Source organism: Erinaceus europaeus, chromosome 7, assembly GCF_950295315.1.
Source record: "Erinaceus europaeus chromosome 7, mEriEur2.1, whole genome shotgun sequence".
Lineage (NCBI taxonomy): Eukaryota > Metazoa > Chordata > Mammalia > Eulipotyphla > Erinaceidae > Erinaceus > Erinaceus europaeus.
Window position 1 is genome coordinate 105,738,878 of NC_080168.1, and position 17,056 is coordinate 105,755,933.

Consider the following 17,056-nt stretch of genomic DNA (forward strand, 5'->3'; position numbering starts at 1 on the left):
TTCTGCACAACAAAAGAAACCATTACCAAAATTAAGAGAACTCTTACAGAATGGGAAGAGATTTTTACATGCCATACATCAGACAACAGTCCAATAACTAAAATATATAAAGAGTTCACCAAACTCAACAACAAGAAAACCAATGACCCCATCCAAAAATGGGGAGAGGTCATGGAGAGAATATTCACTACAAAAGAGATCCGAAAGGCCAATAAACATGAAAAAATGCTCCAAGTCATTGATTGTCAGAGAAATGCAAATAAAGACAACAATGAGATACCACTTCACTCCTGTGAGAATGTCATCCATCACAAAAGGTAACAACAGCAACAAATGCTGGAGAGGTTGTGGGGACAAAGGAACCCTCCTCACTGCTGGTGGGAATGTCAGTTGGTCCAACCTCTGTGGAGAGCAGTCTGGAGAACTCTCAGAAGGCTAGAAGTGGACCTTCCCTATGACCCTGCAATTCCTCTCCTGGGGATATATCCTGAAGAACAAAACACAACCAACCAAAAAGATCTGTGTACACCTATGTTCATAGCAGCACAACTTGTAATAACAAAACCTGGAAGCAACCCAGGTGTCCAATAACAGATGAGTTGCTGAGTAAGTTGTGGTACGTATACACAATGGAATATTTCTTTCCTATAGATTTGTTATTGTCACATCAAATTAAAAAGCTTCTGCACAACAAAAGAAACCACTACCAAACAAAGAGACCCCTCACAGAATGGGAGAAGATCTTTACATGCCATACATCAGACAAGAGGCTAATAACCAAAATATATAAAGAGCTCACCAAACTCAGCTATTAAGAATGGTGATTTCACCTTCTTCACCTCATCTTGAATGGAGTTTGAATGATCATTTTTGGGCCCAAGCTGTGGCACACCCAGTTGAACTCACACATTACCATGCAGAAGGACCCAGGTTTAAGCTACCTGCTCCCCACCTGTGGTGGAGAGGGGGAATTCATGAGTGGTGAAGCAAGTTTCCAGGTATCTTTATCTTCCCTACTTTACCTCTCCCTCCCCTCTCAATTTCTCTCTGTGCTATGAAGGAAAATAGAAAGAAAAAAAAAATCATTCTGCAGAGCCAAGCCATTGCATAACTGGTAGTGACACATTACAATGTGCAAATAACCTGGTTCAATTCCCTGCAAGCTTCATGAGCAGTGAAACAGTGCTGCAAGTTTCTCTCTGTCTGTCTTCCTATCTCCCACTTCCCTCTCAACTTACTTTCTCTTTTTCTGTCCCTTATCTGTCTCTTTCTCTCTCAACTTCTATCTCTATCCAAAATGATAATGGTAGCATCAACCCCAGCACCACTACAAGCCTGAGATGACAAGTAAAATAAATAAATAAAATTCTAAAATATAATAAAGTGCAAAATTCACCTGATTAAATTCAGAGAACTATTTGACTTTGCCAAATGCATCATAAACATGGTAGTATCCCGAGCTAAGCAAAGAGAAGGGCACTGCAAGGAGTGGAAAGGCTTTTATGAACAGAAAGAGGGAGGGCCAAGGCTACTATCAAAAGAAAGATTATTTCAGGCAAAATAACCTTCCATCAGGTAAAGACAGGATGGGGGTTCATGTCATGCGGTATCTTTCTTTCTGTCATTCTATCTCTGTCTTCCTATCTGGAAAAGCTGGCCTGGAGTGGTGAAAAGCCCCAGTTGAAAAATGCCTACCCACCCACCCACCCCAAAAAAAGCAACTTCATTTAGACCCTGGTTTTTCTTTTTGGCGAGAATATATTAAGAATTCAAAGGGCTAACATCTGCCAACACAAAGTCCAAATATGTGTGATGGTCTATCCTTGCCAGTCTCTCCTGCATCTCCCTGTACAACCTCACAAACTTTTTTCTTTCTTTCTTTTCTTTTTTTATTTTTGCCACCAGGGTTATCACTGGGGCTCTGTGCCAGCACTAGGAATCCACTGCGGGGGACCGACGGTAGCGCAGCGGCTTAAGCGCTGGTGGCTCACAGCGCAAGGACCGGCGTAAGGATCCCGGTTTGAGCCCAGGCTTCCCACCTGCAGGAGAGTCGCTTCACAGGCAGTGAACCATGTCTGAAGGTGTCTGTCTTTCTCTCCCCCTCTCTGTCTTTCCTTCCTTTCTCCATTTCTCTCTGTCCTATCCAACAACGACGGCAATAACAACAACGACGATAAATAACAAGGGCAACAAAAGGGGGAAAAAATAGCCTCCAGGAGCAGCGGATTGTAGTGCAGGGACGGAGTCCCAGCGATAACCCTGGAGTCCAAAAAGAAAAAAGAAAAAAAGGAATTCACTGCTCCGGTGGCCATACTCACCCGCTTTTCCCTTCTAATTGAAATTAAGAGAGGATGGGGAAAGACACCTGCAGCCCTGCTTCGCTGCTCGTGAAGCGGACCCTCTGCAGGTGGGGCGCGGGGGCCTGGCCAGGTCCCTGCACGAGGTAATAGCCCTCGCAGACTCGTGCAGCGCCCCCCAAGTTCCCGGACAGCAGGACGCACTCTCAGGCCTCTGCACCCCGGACAGGCCCCGAGCCCAGGTTCATCAGAGACATAACCTCACTGCCCCAGTCAAGAAATGTCTTTCAGCAAGAAAGGTCACCTCTCTGGGCCCCAGTCCTTCACCTTTAACATGACCACAAGCACAGAACCAGCATTCCCCAAAATGTGCAGGCAAAACTCATCCCAAAATGTCCAGAGTAGTTTGGGGTTCCTCCCCCCAATATTATCATCTTAATATGGAGAACTAAAGACAATCAAGGCCCTCTGTGATTCAGGAGAAACTGCTACAATTACCTTAAAGCAAATATCGAGAGTCGGGCGGTAGCTCAGCGGGTAAAGCGCACGTGGCACAAAGTGCAAGAACTGGAGTAAGGATCGCGGTTCGAGCCCCCGGCTCCCCACCTGCAGGGGAATCGCTTCACTGGCAGTGAAGCAGGTCTGCAGGTGTCTGTCATTCTCTCTCTGTCTTCCCCTCCTCTCTCCATTTCTCTTGTCCTATCCAACGACAACAACAATAATAATAACCACAACAATGATAAAACAACAAGGGCAACAAAAGGGGAAATAATGGCCTCCAGAAGCAGTGGATTCGTGGTGCAGGCACCGAGCCCCAGCAATAACCCTGGAGGCAAAAAAAAAAAAAAGAAAAGAAAAGAAAAGAAAAAGGAAAAGAAAGCAAGCAAATATCCTGGTTGCACTTCTAGAGCACTGGTCAGCTCTGGCTTATGGTGGTGCAGAGGACTGAACCTGAAATTCAGAGAAGCCTCAGGCATGGAAGTGTTTTGCATAACCATTGTGCTATTTCCCCACACACATTCACACACACACACCCCACACCCCCATTACAAATTACCCAGTTTAAGAACATTGCCAGCAAAAAAAAAAAAAACTCTTTTTGCCCCCAGGGCTCAGTGCTGCCACTGAGGAGGAGGGGGAAACACCTGTGGGCCTTCTTCACTGTTTGTGGGGGTGTAGCCAATGCAGGTGGAGAGCGGGGCTCGAACCAGATGCTTGAGCAGGTCCTCGCACTTGGTGCTATGTGCACTTACCCCGGTACACCACCGCCCAGCCCCCGCCAGAGATAAGCTTTCTATTGGATAAACCTACCTTGCAGCAGGACAGACATCTGTCTGGCAGGGTCAGTGAGTCCCGCGGGAGTGCCCTTCCCCAGTGTCATCTCCATGCCATATGAGAAGAACTCACTGGACACTAGACTAATTCTCAAAGGACTAAGTTGCAACAATAGTGGGGGGAAACCAGCAGGAGCCAAGATGGCCTCACGCTATGTCATTATAATAAAATCTACACACTGCTCGGGAGGGGTCTTTCTGTCTCTACCTCTCTATCTTCCCTTCCCCTTCTCAATTTCTGTCCTATCAAGCAAGAGAGAGAGAAGAGGAAAAAAAAAAACCCTAATTCCAGGGAAAACTTCACACCCTTTCTAGGACATCCCATTCTATTCCAGCTCTGTAACTAATAATAATTACCCTGCTTTAAAAACAAAACAAAACCCTAACCCAGGCAGACTTTATAAATCCACATCCCTCCAAACAAGCAACTTGCTTCACTCAAGACTATGCCTACACTCCCCCTTTGAGTGTTTACTGTCACTCCGCATCCCCAATAAATCCAACCTGTCACTTACTGGAGTCTTTGTCTCTAGAGTCTTTCTTTGAAACAGTTTTATTGGAGGGTTAATAGTTTACACTACACTTGGTTTTTGTTTATCGCCACCAGCATTATTGCTGGGGTTCGGTGCCAGCAACTACGAACACACTGCTCCAGGCAGCCTTTTTTCTTCTTGTTGTTTTCTTTCTTTCCATTTTATTTGCTAGAACATAGAGAAATTGAAAGGGGAAGGAGAGTTAACGAGAGAGATGGATACCTGCAGGTCTGCTTCACCACTCATGAAGCATGCTGCCTGTAGGTGGGAACCTGGGCCTCAACTCCAGTCTTTGCACATGTGCATTCAACCAGGTGCACCACCATCCAGTCCCTATAATACAGTTCTTGACACATAGGTAAAATTTCTCATCTCTACTTACAGAAATAACAGCCTGTATCTGTGACCTTGGGAGAACTACTGCAGTTTCCAATGGAGGGAATGGGGACACAGAACTCTGGTCATGGGAACAGTGTGGAGTTATACCCCTGTTATCTTATAATTTTGTAAATCAAGATTAAATCACTAATAAAATAAAAATAAAGAAGAAGGAACAGAAGGAGGTGTAGAAGGAGAGGAAGAAGAGGAGGAGGAAGAGGAATCACCTAAAAACTATCTAAATTTCTCTATGAATTATTTATGTTTATTATTGTGGGAGGGTCATGAGTAACTTTGGCGGTTAATTGTGGTGTAGAACTATACCGTACTTTTTTTCACCAGAATTATTGCTAGGGCTTGGTGCCAGCATTACAAATTCATTACTCCCTGGTGGCCTTTTTTTTCCCCCTAATTTTTTTTATTAGGACAGAGAGAAATTGAGAGAGGACAGTGAGAGAGAAAGAGAGAGAGAGACTTGCAGACCTGCTTTACCACTCATGAAGCAGATCTCCTGCAGGTAGGGAACAGGAGCTCAAACCCGCAACCTTGCACTTGGTAAGATGTCTGGGAGCACCAGCCCCTTGCTCCCCCCATACTGTAATTTTATAATCTTGTAAACCATTATACTAAACAACTAGTAAAAGTAAGAAAAAGCATTTTCATCTCACAATGATGTGTCTTCAAAACACTCTCACACCTAGCCTAAGCCCTTTTCCACCATCATGCACCAGCAACCCAGACCCACCCCCTCATCCCCCCACACTGCTCTCCTTCCCCAGAGTCTTCCTCTTTGATTCCATACACCAAACTCAGTCCAAGTTTTACTCTGTGTTTCCCCTTTCAGTTCTTGTTTCTTAAGTTCTGCCTATGAGTGAGATAATTACATATTCATCTCTCTCTGGCTTATCTCACTTAACACGAGTCCTTCAAGCTCCATCTGGACTCTAATAAAACCTACATTGGAAGTTGATGTGCATTTTTTTCTAGCCACCAAGTATCCTGCTCTCTACCTCTTGCTGAAACCACTGTCAGGAAACATCTAGATGCAAGGTTGTTGTCACATGAAGCCACTGCCTCCTTTTATAAGCCCTCTTCTCTCCTAATATTCTGTCCCCAAGCTTATTCCATAGCACACATATCAACCCCTAGTTTGCCCCATTTGGTTTAGAATTTATATCTATGTAAACTCCTCATATGTGTGTGATTAAATCTGGTCATTTCTCCTATAAATCTTTCTGATGTTAATTTGCTTTCTCCTCCAGTCTCAGAAGAATATAGAAGCGTAGGAGAATTTTCCTGAAACTTGACAATAAACCAACCTCCAAAGTTTCTCCTTCCTTTTACAAGTTATAAATATAAAGACTCATTTGAAATTTCCAATTAGGCAGTAAGCACTCCTCAGAAATGTCCCAATGAATAGTGATGTTTAAACCACTGTTAGAAGCACTATTAACATGTTAAATTGCCAAGTTTCCTTCTCCTCTCACACAAGAAAGGATTTATATTCCAAAAAAGGATGCCTCCACCAACTCTTTAGCCGAGACACTTTACTATATGGCATTATTTAACTAAAGTACTTGCAAATTAAAAAGCACTAAAAATGCTCTGTCATTCTCATTAACTATGGGGCATGCCGTTTTTCCATGAAGTCATTATATAAATGGGGTTCCTGAATTTCAAGAGAAAGAAAGGTGACCTCAGTTCTGAAAGACTGTTTCTTTAGCATTTAACAAAAAAAAAGTAGAACTTTGGCAGTTTTTTCCTGGGTACCCAGAGTCTAAATTTATACTGCTGAATTACAAATAAATCTCCTGGAACAGGATCAGACAGTGCCAATGTTATCTTCAGTTCAAAATGAAGCTAGCTTTGATGTATTTTTAACCTAGGTTCATAATTTAACTTTCAGAGAGAGAGAAAAAAATATTTTAGGTAGAACAAAATTGTGAAATTCACATATAATTAACCAAATCATGAATAGTTTTTACTTTGATTCTTTCACTAGATTGCTAAAGGGAAATGGTATTGCCAAAGTACATTTAAAAGTCTTATTATTGGGAGTCGGGTTGTAGTGCAGCAGGTTAAGCGCATGTTGTGTGAAACTCGAGGACGGGCGTAAAGATCCCAGTTCGAGCCCCCGGCTCCCCACCTGCAGGGGGCATCACTTCACAAGTGGTGAAGTAAGTCTGCAGGTGTCTATCTTTCTCTCCCTCTCTCTGTCCTTCCCTCCTTTCCCCATTTCTCTCTGTCCTGTTCGTCAACAACAATAATAATAACCACAACAATGATAAAAATAAGAGCAACAAAAAAAGAAAATAAATAAATGAATAAAATATTTTTAAAGTAGTATTATTATTATTATACTGGTGTCAATGTCTGTTTATTTTTTTATTACTACCTGGATTATTACTGTGGATCAGTGCCAGCACTACGAATCCACTGTTCCCAGCACACGTTTTTCTTTTTCTTTTTTCTTTTTCTATTTTATTTGATAAGATGGAGAGAAATTGAGAGGGGAAGTGGAGATAGACATGGAGAGAGAGAAAGAGAGTGAGGGAGAAGGAGAAAGAGGGAGAGAGAACCTGCTTCACTGTTCATTTAACTTCACCCTTGCAGATAGGCAGTGGGGGCTCAAACCAAGATCCTTGAACATGGTAACATATGAGTTCAACTGGGTGAGCCGCCACCCAGCCACCCAATGTCCCTGTTTTGATACTCAACTAAGAATATGTAAGGTATTATTTATATAACTGAGGGAGATTAGATGAAGGATACATGTGGCTCTGTACTAGTTTTCCAGCTTCCTAAGAGTTTGTAATTATTTCAAAATCAAATAAATGTCAAGGTATATCTCATGAATTAATAAATCAATCAGCTAATCCTGGTGCTGTTAACATCACAAAAAAAGAGATAACTAGTTACCAAAAAAAAAGAAAAAGTGATCGAACATCCACCCAACAAACAACTCAGAACAAATGCAATGTCAAAAGGCAGGACAGGAGTTGCAATCAGCAAGATATTTTCTATAGGAAATACATCACAGAACAAATCATCACATTTCTTTGGCAAATAAATTGCAGAGAGACACAGAAAGACACAGAGAAAGGTAGGTGGGTGTGGAGAAATCCAAAATGATTATATTAAAAAGTAAATTTTTAAAAAAAGGCTAAAGTAGCTATCAACCAATCTTAATGTTGTGGACTTTTATCTAGATCATCATTCAAATAAACTGTAGGCTAAAATACCCTATAGCATAAAAGAAACTACAGGCACATCTCAGAGAAACTGTAAGTTTGGTTCCAGACCACTGGAATAAAGCAAGCCACATGAATTATTTGGTTCCCCAGTGCATGTAAAATTTATGTTTACACTATATGGTAGTCTATTATGTGTGTGTTTTGTGTCTGAAAAAATAATGCATATATCTCAATTTAAAAATGCTTTGTTGCATGCTGAGAAACTGCAAACTCTTTTCCCTAAAATCTAGAACTGCATATGAAAAAAAGAAGCAACTCCTCATCCATTTGTTTTATATATGAGACTGCAACAATTCAAACTAGCACCACAAATAATAGAAGCCAGAAAAAGCAATGAGATATGAAAGAGGAAGAATAAATGGACAGAGTAAAACTATCAAATGATGATGAAACAAGACCAGCTTTAAAAAGGTATTTTTAAATATAACGAGTAAGACACAATACTCACCGTAACCATAAAACAAGGAGCAGAGACCCAGAGAGAATCACAATTTCACTCCAAATTCTAGCTCTCTTGCTGTTTTCATTACATCTCCAGTTGTTTCTTCCACTAAAATCTTACAATGAAGTTCACCTAACCCCTCAAACTCATTCATGGGGGTTGGATTCAACGTTGTGTTATGTGTGTATATAATTTTTTATTTTTTATTTTTGTATTTATAAAATGGAGATATTGACAAGACCATAGGAAAAAAGGGGTACAACTCCACACAATTCCCACCACTAGAACTCCCTATCCCATTCCCCTGATAGCTTTCCTATTCTTTATCCTTCTGGAAGTATGGACCCAGGGTCATTATGAGGTGCAGAAGGTGGGAGGTCTGGCTTTTGTAATTGCTTCCCCGATGAACATGGGTGTTGGCAGGCTGGAATCAACTCTTTTTTTCTAAATTCATTACTTACATATATACTTTCGTTTTATTTAGTTATTTAAGAGAGATACAGAGGCAAATTGAGAGGAAAGGGGAGAGAGTTACCTCTACAGCACTGTTTCACCACTTGTGAAGTTTCCCCACTGCAGGTAGGTGGGGACCAGGGGCTTGAACCCAGGTCATTGTGCATTATGATGTGTGTGCTCAACCAGGTATGCCACCACTCAGCCCTTGGAATCAGTTTCCACCAGACTCCTGTACACATTGATATTTTATCTCCTCCCATAAATATTCTCTTTAAATATTTGTTTGTTTTCTGGATAAAGACAGAGAAATTGAGAAGAGGAGACAGAAAGGGAAGAGAAAAAAGAGACACCTTTGCTTCTCATGAAGTTCCCTCCCGCATAGGTGGGAGTTGGGGGATTTGAACCTGTGTCCTCACACATGGTAACATATGTGTTTAAGTGGGTGTGTTCTTAATGGCATTTAGAATGTTAAGTCCTTTAAAGAAGGTTTTTCACATCAGAGGAATCACTATCTACAAATGCTACAGCCTTAAAAAATGTATTTATTGAATAAGACTCAAAATTGAATGGCCTCTTGGTCCATGGGCTGCAGAATGGGTGTTTTGCCTACAGGCATGAACACTAATTTCCTGTAATCTCCATCAGAGCTGTTGGGCAACAAGGTGCATTGTCAGTGAGAAGTAGCATTTTGAAATGACTTTTTTTTTTCTAACAATATGTCTTACCAGTAGACTTCAAGTACTGAGTAAGTGATGTTGTCAACAAATGTGATGTCACCCAGGTTTTGTTATTTCATTTACAGAGCATAGGCAGAGTTGATTTCGGATTTTTTTTTTCCCCTTCAGGGTTATCACTGGGTGTTGGTGCCTACACTACAAATCTACTGCTCCTGGCAGCCATATTTTCCCATTATTATTGTTGCTGTTATTATTGTTGTTGTTGGGTAGGACAGAGAGAAACTGAGAGAGGAGGGGAAGACAGAGAGGGAAGAGAAAGATAGACACCTGCAGATCTGCTTCACCACTTGCAAAGCAACTGCCCTGCAAATGGGGAGCCGGGGGCTCAAATCGGGATCCTGGCACCAATCCCGTGCTTAGCACTATGTGTGCTTAACCAGGTGCACTACTACTGCCCAGCCCTTGATTTAGGATAAATCTTAAGGACCCTAAGACTTTCAGTGGCAAATGGACAGTAACTTTAACTTAAAATCACCAGCTCCATTCAACCTGTCCTTTGAAGCTATGAAGCCATGTACTACGTTGTCCTAACTACGAATATCCTTGGTAGCATCTTTGTCCAAGGAGGAGTTGTTTCATCTGTAATGAGCATCTATTGTTTTGTGTTATCACCTTCATCAGTGATCAGTGGTGTTAGTCATAACTTCTCTATGAGTTACTCCAGCTTCTACATCAGCCTTTGCTGCCTCTCCTTGCACTTTGATGTTTTGGAGATGTCTTCTTCCATTGAACCTCAGGAGCCAACCACTGCCAGCTTCAGACCTTCTGCAGTTTTCCCATCTCTCATAACATTCATAGAACTGAAAAGATTTGGAGTCTTGCTCTGGAATATACTTTGAATTAAGGGTAATTTGATATTATGATTGGTTTGATCATCTATCTGGAACACTAAAACATTCTCCACATCAGCAATAAGAATATTTCACTTTCTTATTCATGTAGTCAATGGAGTATTGTCTTTAATATCTTTTAAGAACTTTCCTTTTGCATTCACAATTTGGTTAATTATTTTTATATAGTTTTATATTCAATGTCCTTTGAGACTTGAGAATAGAGTTCAAAGTCTACTAAACTTCATTTTCAAGAAGTGGCAGAATTATACATAAACCACACCTTCCCGACAGACTGAAATGTAATGATTGCCCTAATTCTTCAATTTAAGAACGTCACTCAGCTCGAATATAGAACTGATAGATCCCTTACATGTCAGTAAAAGAAAGAAAAGAAGTTGGGAGGTTGGACGGTAGCATAGCAGGTTAAGCGCAAAGCGCAAGGACTGGCTTAAGGATCCCAGTTCGAGCCCCTGGCTCCCTACCTGCAAGTATCTATTCTTCTCTCCCCCTCTCTGTCTTCCCCTCCTCTCTCCATTTCTTTCTGTCCTATCCAACAACAAACGACATCAACAACAACAATAATATCCACAACAAGGCTACAACAACAAGGGCAACCAAAGGGGGAAAAAATGGTCTCTAGGCAGACTGGGAGTATGGACCGACCAGTCAACACCCATGTTCAGCCGGGAAGCAATTACAGAAGCCAGACCTTCTACCTTCTGCAACCCTCAATGACCCTGGGTCCATGCTCCCAGAGGGATAGAGAATGGGAAAGCTATCAGGGGAGGGGGTGGGATATGGAGATTGGGTGGTGGGAATTGTGTGGAGTTGTACCCCTCCTACCCTATGGTTTTGTTAATTAATCCTTTCTTAAATTAAAAAAAATGGCCTCTAGGAGCAGTGGATTGATTCATGGTGCAGGCATTGAGCCCCAGCAATAACCCTGGAGGTAAAAAAAAAAAAAAAAAAAAAAAGTGGCTCCAAAACCTCCTCCTATGTTTGGCACGAAAGGATCAGACCCCAACATGTCTCAGTTTTCAACATGCTTTCCTCACTAACTTCATCGTATCCAGAGTATGAGTTCAAGTGAAAGACCACTCACATTTTCTTTCATTTGAATATGTCACAACCCATTTTAAGGTTACTAACTGATCTAGTTTCAATTTTGTTGAGGATTGAAGCCTAGTGAGAGGGAGAGAGATGGGCACACATCCAGAGAGTAGAACAGTCTGAATAGGCACAGTATCTACCAGTTAAGTGTGCCATCATATATGGGCAAAGTTCGTGACACTCCAAGTCAATTAAAATAGTCAATCATCAATCATCACAGATTGCCATAAAAGATATAAACACAATGAAACGATCTGAATACTACTAAGACTACCAAATGTAACACAGACACATGAAGTTATTGGCACATGCTGGAAAAATGGTACTGACAAACCTGCTTGACAAATAGGTGCCACAAACCTTCAATTTGTTTTTTAATGTAACAACTTCAAGGTAGAAAGAAATGTAATGCAATAAAAGGTTTGCTCATATTAATAATTTTAATATTCACTGGATTTTTTCATATTAAAGAGTTGCTAACTTTAAAATAAATAATTAATTCACAGCATTAATATAAATAATTCTTTACCTGAAGTATATTCAGGACATATTCCCAAATGTTTACCTTTTGAGATTTTTTCTTTTTTTACTAGAAAGTGCAATCTCTGAATTACTGTAATTAAACACAGAAATGAGATGAATGGACCAACATGGGCGGGGGGAGGGATCGTGGAGAATTAAACACTGATTTAAATTTGTCCTCTTTTTCAAGTGAGATTCCACAGCCCGCCAATTGACATTTTAAACACTGCTTGGCAAAGCTAAATACTAAAATGGTTTCTTCCATCAGTTGGGTGGTTCCAAATGTAGGAGTGAAGATTGTTCAACTAGAAACACTCTGCTCCATTAGACTGAGATATGGTTGAGGGAAAACTTCTATTACTGCTCTTGTTCTTAAGTGTTTATTATCTGGACAAATTACCACTTCCACCGAAGTTTCCTGCAGTGTTTCTCAACATAAAAAGGTGAATGTTTTTTAAGGAAATGCTGACTACTATTTCAGTTTTGGAAACCTCAATATTTTAAGTGTGTTCCTCTATTCAGGAATTTTTCAACAATGCTTCATCGACATCTACCTCTCTCAGTAATATTTTTCTTTATTATATTCAATGTCCTTTTGGATTTGTGAGTAGAGTTAAGAGTCTACTAAACTTAGTTTTCTGGAAATAGCAGGGATTTATAAATACACCAAGCTTTCCCAATAGTAGACTGAACTGAGGTGATTGCCCTAAATCTTCCATTTAAGGGAGTTTCTAGGCTGTAATAAAGAACTAAAGATCCCTGGCAATGGCATCAAGAGAAAGAAAAGAAGGTGGCTCCTACAACTGTGGGTTTCTCTTTTTTCATTTTTTTCTTTTTTGCCTCTAGGGTTATTGCTGGGCCTCAGTGCCGCCACTACGAATCCACAGCTCCTAGTGACCATGTTTTCCATTTTACTGGATAGGACAGAAAGAAACTGAGAGAGGAGAGGGAGACAGGGAGAGAGAAAGATAGACAACTGCAGACTTGCTCCACCGCTCATGAAACAGAACCCCTGCAGGTGGAGTGCGGGGGCTCAAACCTGAATCTTTGCGTGATTCCTTGCGCTTAGTATTACATGCATTTAACTAGGTGTGCCACTACCCAGCACAGTTTTATTTTGTTTTGTTTTTATCTCTGACCAAAAAAAAAAATTGTGTAGACATACATGGGATTCACAGCTTCACCTGTAAAGCCAAATACCATTGAATATTATTCTAACACAGACTCTGCTGTATGTTTTTCCTTTCATAAGCTCCTGCAGGGAATTCAAACTGCAATCGCTTTTCTGTATCAGGAAGGACTGTCATTTGCTGCCAGTCACAGCCTGGAAGCCCGGAGCCACAGCCTGTCTTGCTGTCTTGACCAGGTTGCGGAATGCAGCAGGTTTGTCCCCGGGCTGCCCCCTACTTTATTCCTTCGCTTCATGAACCCCTTGAATGTGTCTCTTGGATTTTGCCGAAGGGCTTGCTTGCCACAGTGCAAACGGTCAACAATTAAGTATTAAATATCCCATTCCTAAAAGACTTTTTAGTCATTCATTTTAAACCCATCCACACCAATTGATCAGCTATAGTATGCCAGACACTGAGCTCAGCAGTTGTATTGGTCAGGGTTGAACATCATATAATAGAAACTATAACAGCTAGAGTAAGCAGAGCAAAATTTAAAACAGAATTTAGATGCTCTAAAAAATAATAATAATAATATGTCACTGGGAAAAATGAGAATCCTCCAGGCTGAGTAAGGCAGTATGAGTCTATGCTGTGGAAACCTCTCTGGGGAAAAATACCTGCTCAAAGGAGTGTAATTAGCTGACAGCTCCAGCTGCCACTCGCTGGGTCCACAGCGGCGTCCGCAGGAGGGCACATACTTGCTGGGCTGCTCCCTCCCGGCCTCTGACTGAGCACAGCAGGGCTCCTAGACCAGGCTATTGCTGCACTGAACCTGGGTCTTTTCACTGTTACTGGGCAAGGCATCTGGCTGCCTGGTGGACATTCCTTTGTCTCCGGGAGCTATGGAAGAAAAACAGAGGGGGGAAGGGAGAAGTGAGGGGGAGAAAGGATGGAGTGAGGCAAGAGGTACAGGGAAAGCACACTTCAGCTTGTTGCCTTTTGATTGGTTTGGTTGTTTTAATAAACAGAGGGGCCTTGAAGTCATTTTTCTTTTAAAAAAAAGAGTTTCACATAACAGAGAAAGAGAGACAGAGAAAGAGAGACAGGGAATGAACTTTGGGTACTACTGAGGTACCTGCAGTGCTGGGGATCAAGCCAGGAACCCCAGACACACAAGTCCAATATTCTACCAGTTGTGCTATCTCCCCAGACACCTGAAGTCATGTGGATACCTAGACGGTGCTATCAAGATGAAGGTCCCGAGATATGTAGGACACAGGCCTTGTGATGACCTGGAAGGGAAAAAAAAGCCTGGAAAACATCTGTTATAGTCTGATAGGGTCTGGAAAAAGGAAAGGAAAACACCCTCAGGAGCAAACGTCACATTAATCTTTAATGAGACGTATGTGTTGGGTGTTATCAGGATGAACAGTGTTTACTCCACTTCCCCACTGGCTTGTTAGAGACTTATCAGAGCTATAATGCAGCCTAAAGATCTTCCTACCTAATTCTCTTTCTCTCTCCCCTGCCTTCCTTCCTTCCTTCCTTCTTTTTTTAAATATATTTTTTAATTTTTATTTATAAAATGGTAATATTGACAAGACCATAGAATAAGAGGAGTACCATTCCACACAGTTTCCACCACCAGAGTTCCATAGCCCATCCCCTCTATTGGAACATTTCCTACTCTTTATCCCTCTGGGAGTATGGGCCCAGGGTCATTATGGGGTGCAGAAGGTGGAAGGTCTGGTTTCTGTAATTGCTTCCCCAATTAACATAGATGTTGCTGGCAGGTTGATCCATACTCCCAGCCTGTCTCTCTCTTTCCCTGGTGGGGTAAGGATCTGGGGTGGGGAGGCGGAGCTCCAGGACATATTGGTGGGGTCATCTGCCCAGCAAAGTCAGGTTGGAATCATGGTAGCATCTGGAACCTGGTGGCTGAAAAAGACTTAAGATATAAAGCAGAACAAATTGTTGACTAATCATGAACCTAAAGGCAAGAATATTGCAGATGAAGATTTGGGGATCCCCATTTTGGAAAAAGCTACTAGGTCTATTTTAGGTATATTCCAAGAGGCCCATGACTTTACTAGTTTTTGCCTGAGTCTGACATCTACTATGCAGGTGGACTCAAGGTATTGTCTGGGGAGATGGTATCATAGTTGGGAAAAGGGCTAGAAAGCTGGATCAGGGAAGAGAGTAACTCCCAAATAAGAGAAAAGTATATAAATATTATTAACTGTAAACCCCAAAAAAGTTATTTTAATAATACAATTTATTATTATTTTCTTTTGATAAATGGTCTTTGTCTGGTCTGGATATTTTGCTCTTGTATTTGTGGAGCTCAGGCTTCAAGCATGAGATTTTACCACTCCTGAATGACTTCTTCAGTGGGGAGGGGAGGTCAGGGTTTCCCCCAGTGTCATGGCAGTCCCATGTGGGGCTCCATTCTGGGGTGCACGTAAGGAATGGCACATGCCTATCCAGTGAGCTATTCCTTGAATCCTATAGTACATACTCTTTGTATCTTTTTTAAAATTGATTCCAAGCCTGAAGGCATAAAAATATGCTTCAGTGTTTTCTTATAAAGGTTTTAAACTTTTGCCTTAATCCTTTCAGAATTGATTTTTGTGTATAGTATGAGTAGTAATCCATTTTTTCCCATAAAGACAGCCCATTTTCCCAGCACTATTGTTTAAATGCTCTATTTTTCACCACTGATCTGAAATAGACCATTTCTATTATATCTTTCCTTATATAGATGGGCCTGTTTCTGGGTCTGTGTTCTGTGGCATTGACTAATTTATCTACGCATATACCAATGCCACATTGTCTAAATACTATATGCTGCTCAGTAATTCTTATAATAGGGACTGTTCTTCTGCCTCATTGCTCTGTAGGACTGCATTGGTCATTCTTGGCTCTTTTGCTTCTCTATGTAAATTTTAGGATAAGTTTTTCAAGATTCACAAAAACTCTTTTTAGGTAAACTAATGGAATTTACTGAATCTGGTGGCTGCTGTGTTCATCTAACAAAATGCTGTTCACTATTTTCTTTTTAATTCCACACCATCTGTGGTTGCACTGTCTTTTTTCATTACAAGTAACTTCTAGCTGTGCTTTCTCAACTTTTAGTCCCTCTTGCTAGAGGTTTGCCAATTTTATTGATCTTTTAAAAATAGAACTTTTGGGGAGTCGGGCTGTAGTGCAGCGGGTTAAGCGCAGGTGGTGCAAAGCACAAGGACCGGCGTAAGGATCCCGGTTCAAGCCCTGGCTCCCCACCTGCAGGGGTGTCGCTTCACAGGTGGTGAAGCAGGTCTGCAGGTGTCTATCTTTCTCTCCCCCTCTCTGTCTTTCCCTCCTCTCTCCATTTCTCTCTGTCCTATCCAACAACAATGACGACAATAATAACTACAACAATAAAACAAGGGCAACAAAAGGGAATAAATTAAATAAATATTTAATATATATATATATATATATATATATATATATATATATATATATAACTTTTGTCTATTTGATACATTGTATCTTTTTCTGCTTTATTAGTATACTATCACCTGCCGTGGACCACCACAGTGGATGAGCAGCAGGAGAGCCAGGGGTCTCCCTGGTGGGTCAGGAGTCGGCGCAAGGGAGAACACATAGACACCACACTCTATTGGAGGGTGAATCTGGATTCATTTTAATAGTGAAACTGCATTAGCTTTTATACTTTTTTCAGGTTACATTCAGGTTGCCTAAACAACTAGCTCATAAGGAAGTAGCAATAAGCATCATAGTCTTGTGGCTTTGGCAGGCTATATGTTACTCCCCTTTTACTGTAAAGAATGGTACAATACTTAGTATTGCCCTGTTCTCAGGGGAGGTCATACTCAGAATTGTTTTTGTCTTTTGCTGAGGGCTTTTTTTATCATTAATCTTCTACGGGGGGGTGGGGGGGGCTATGGATCTTTGCCTAGTCGTGGACCACTGCTCATCTAGATCGGGTAAAGTTTAACTAGTAATCTTTGTTTGTTTCAATACGTCAACTTGTACCTGAGAG

The 17,056-nt window shown here is 41.3% G+C and overlaps 1 long non-coding RNA gene across 1 annotated transcript; it reads left to right on the plus strand.

The window, feature by feature from the left end:
- The first annotated feature begins 10,182 nt into the window (after nt 1–10,182).
- LOC132539305 (uncharacterized) lies at nt 10,183–16,620 on the plus strand. The gene is made up of 3 exons (XR_009550562.1): nt 10,183–10,277; nt 13,158–13,279; nt 16,561–16,620. It is a non-coding gene; the product is annotated as an uncharacterized LOC132539305 (long non-coding RNA).
- The last annotated feature ends 436 nt before the right edge of the window (nt 16,621–17,056 follow it).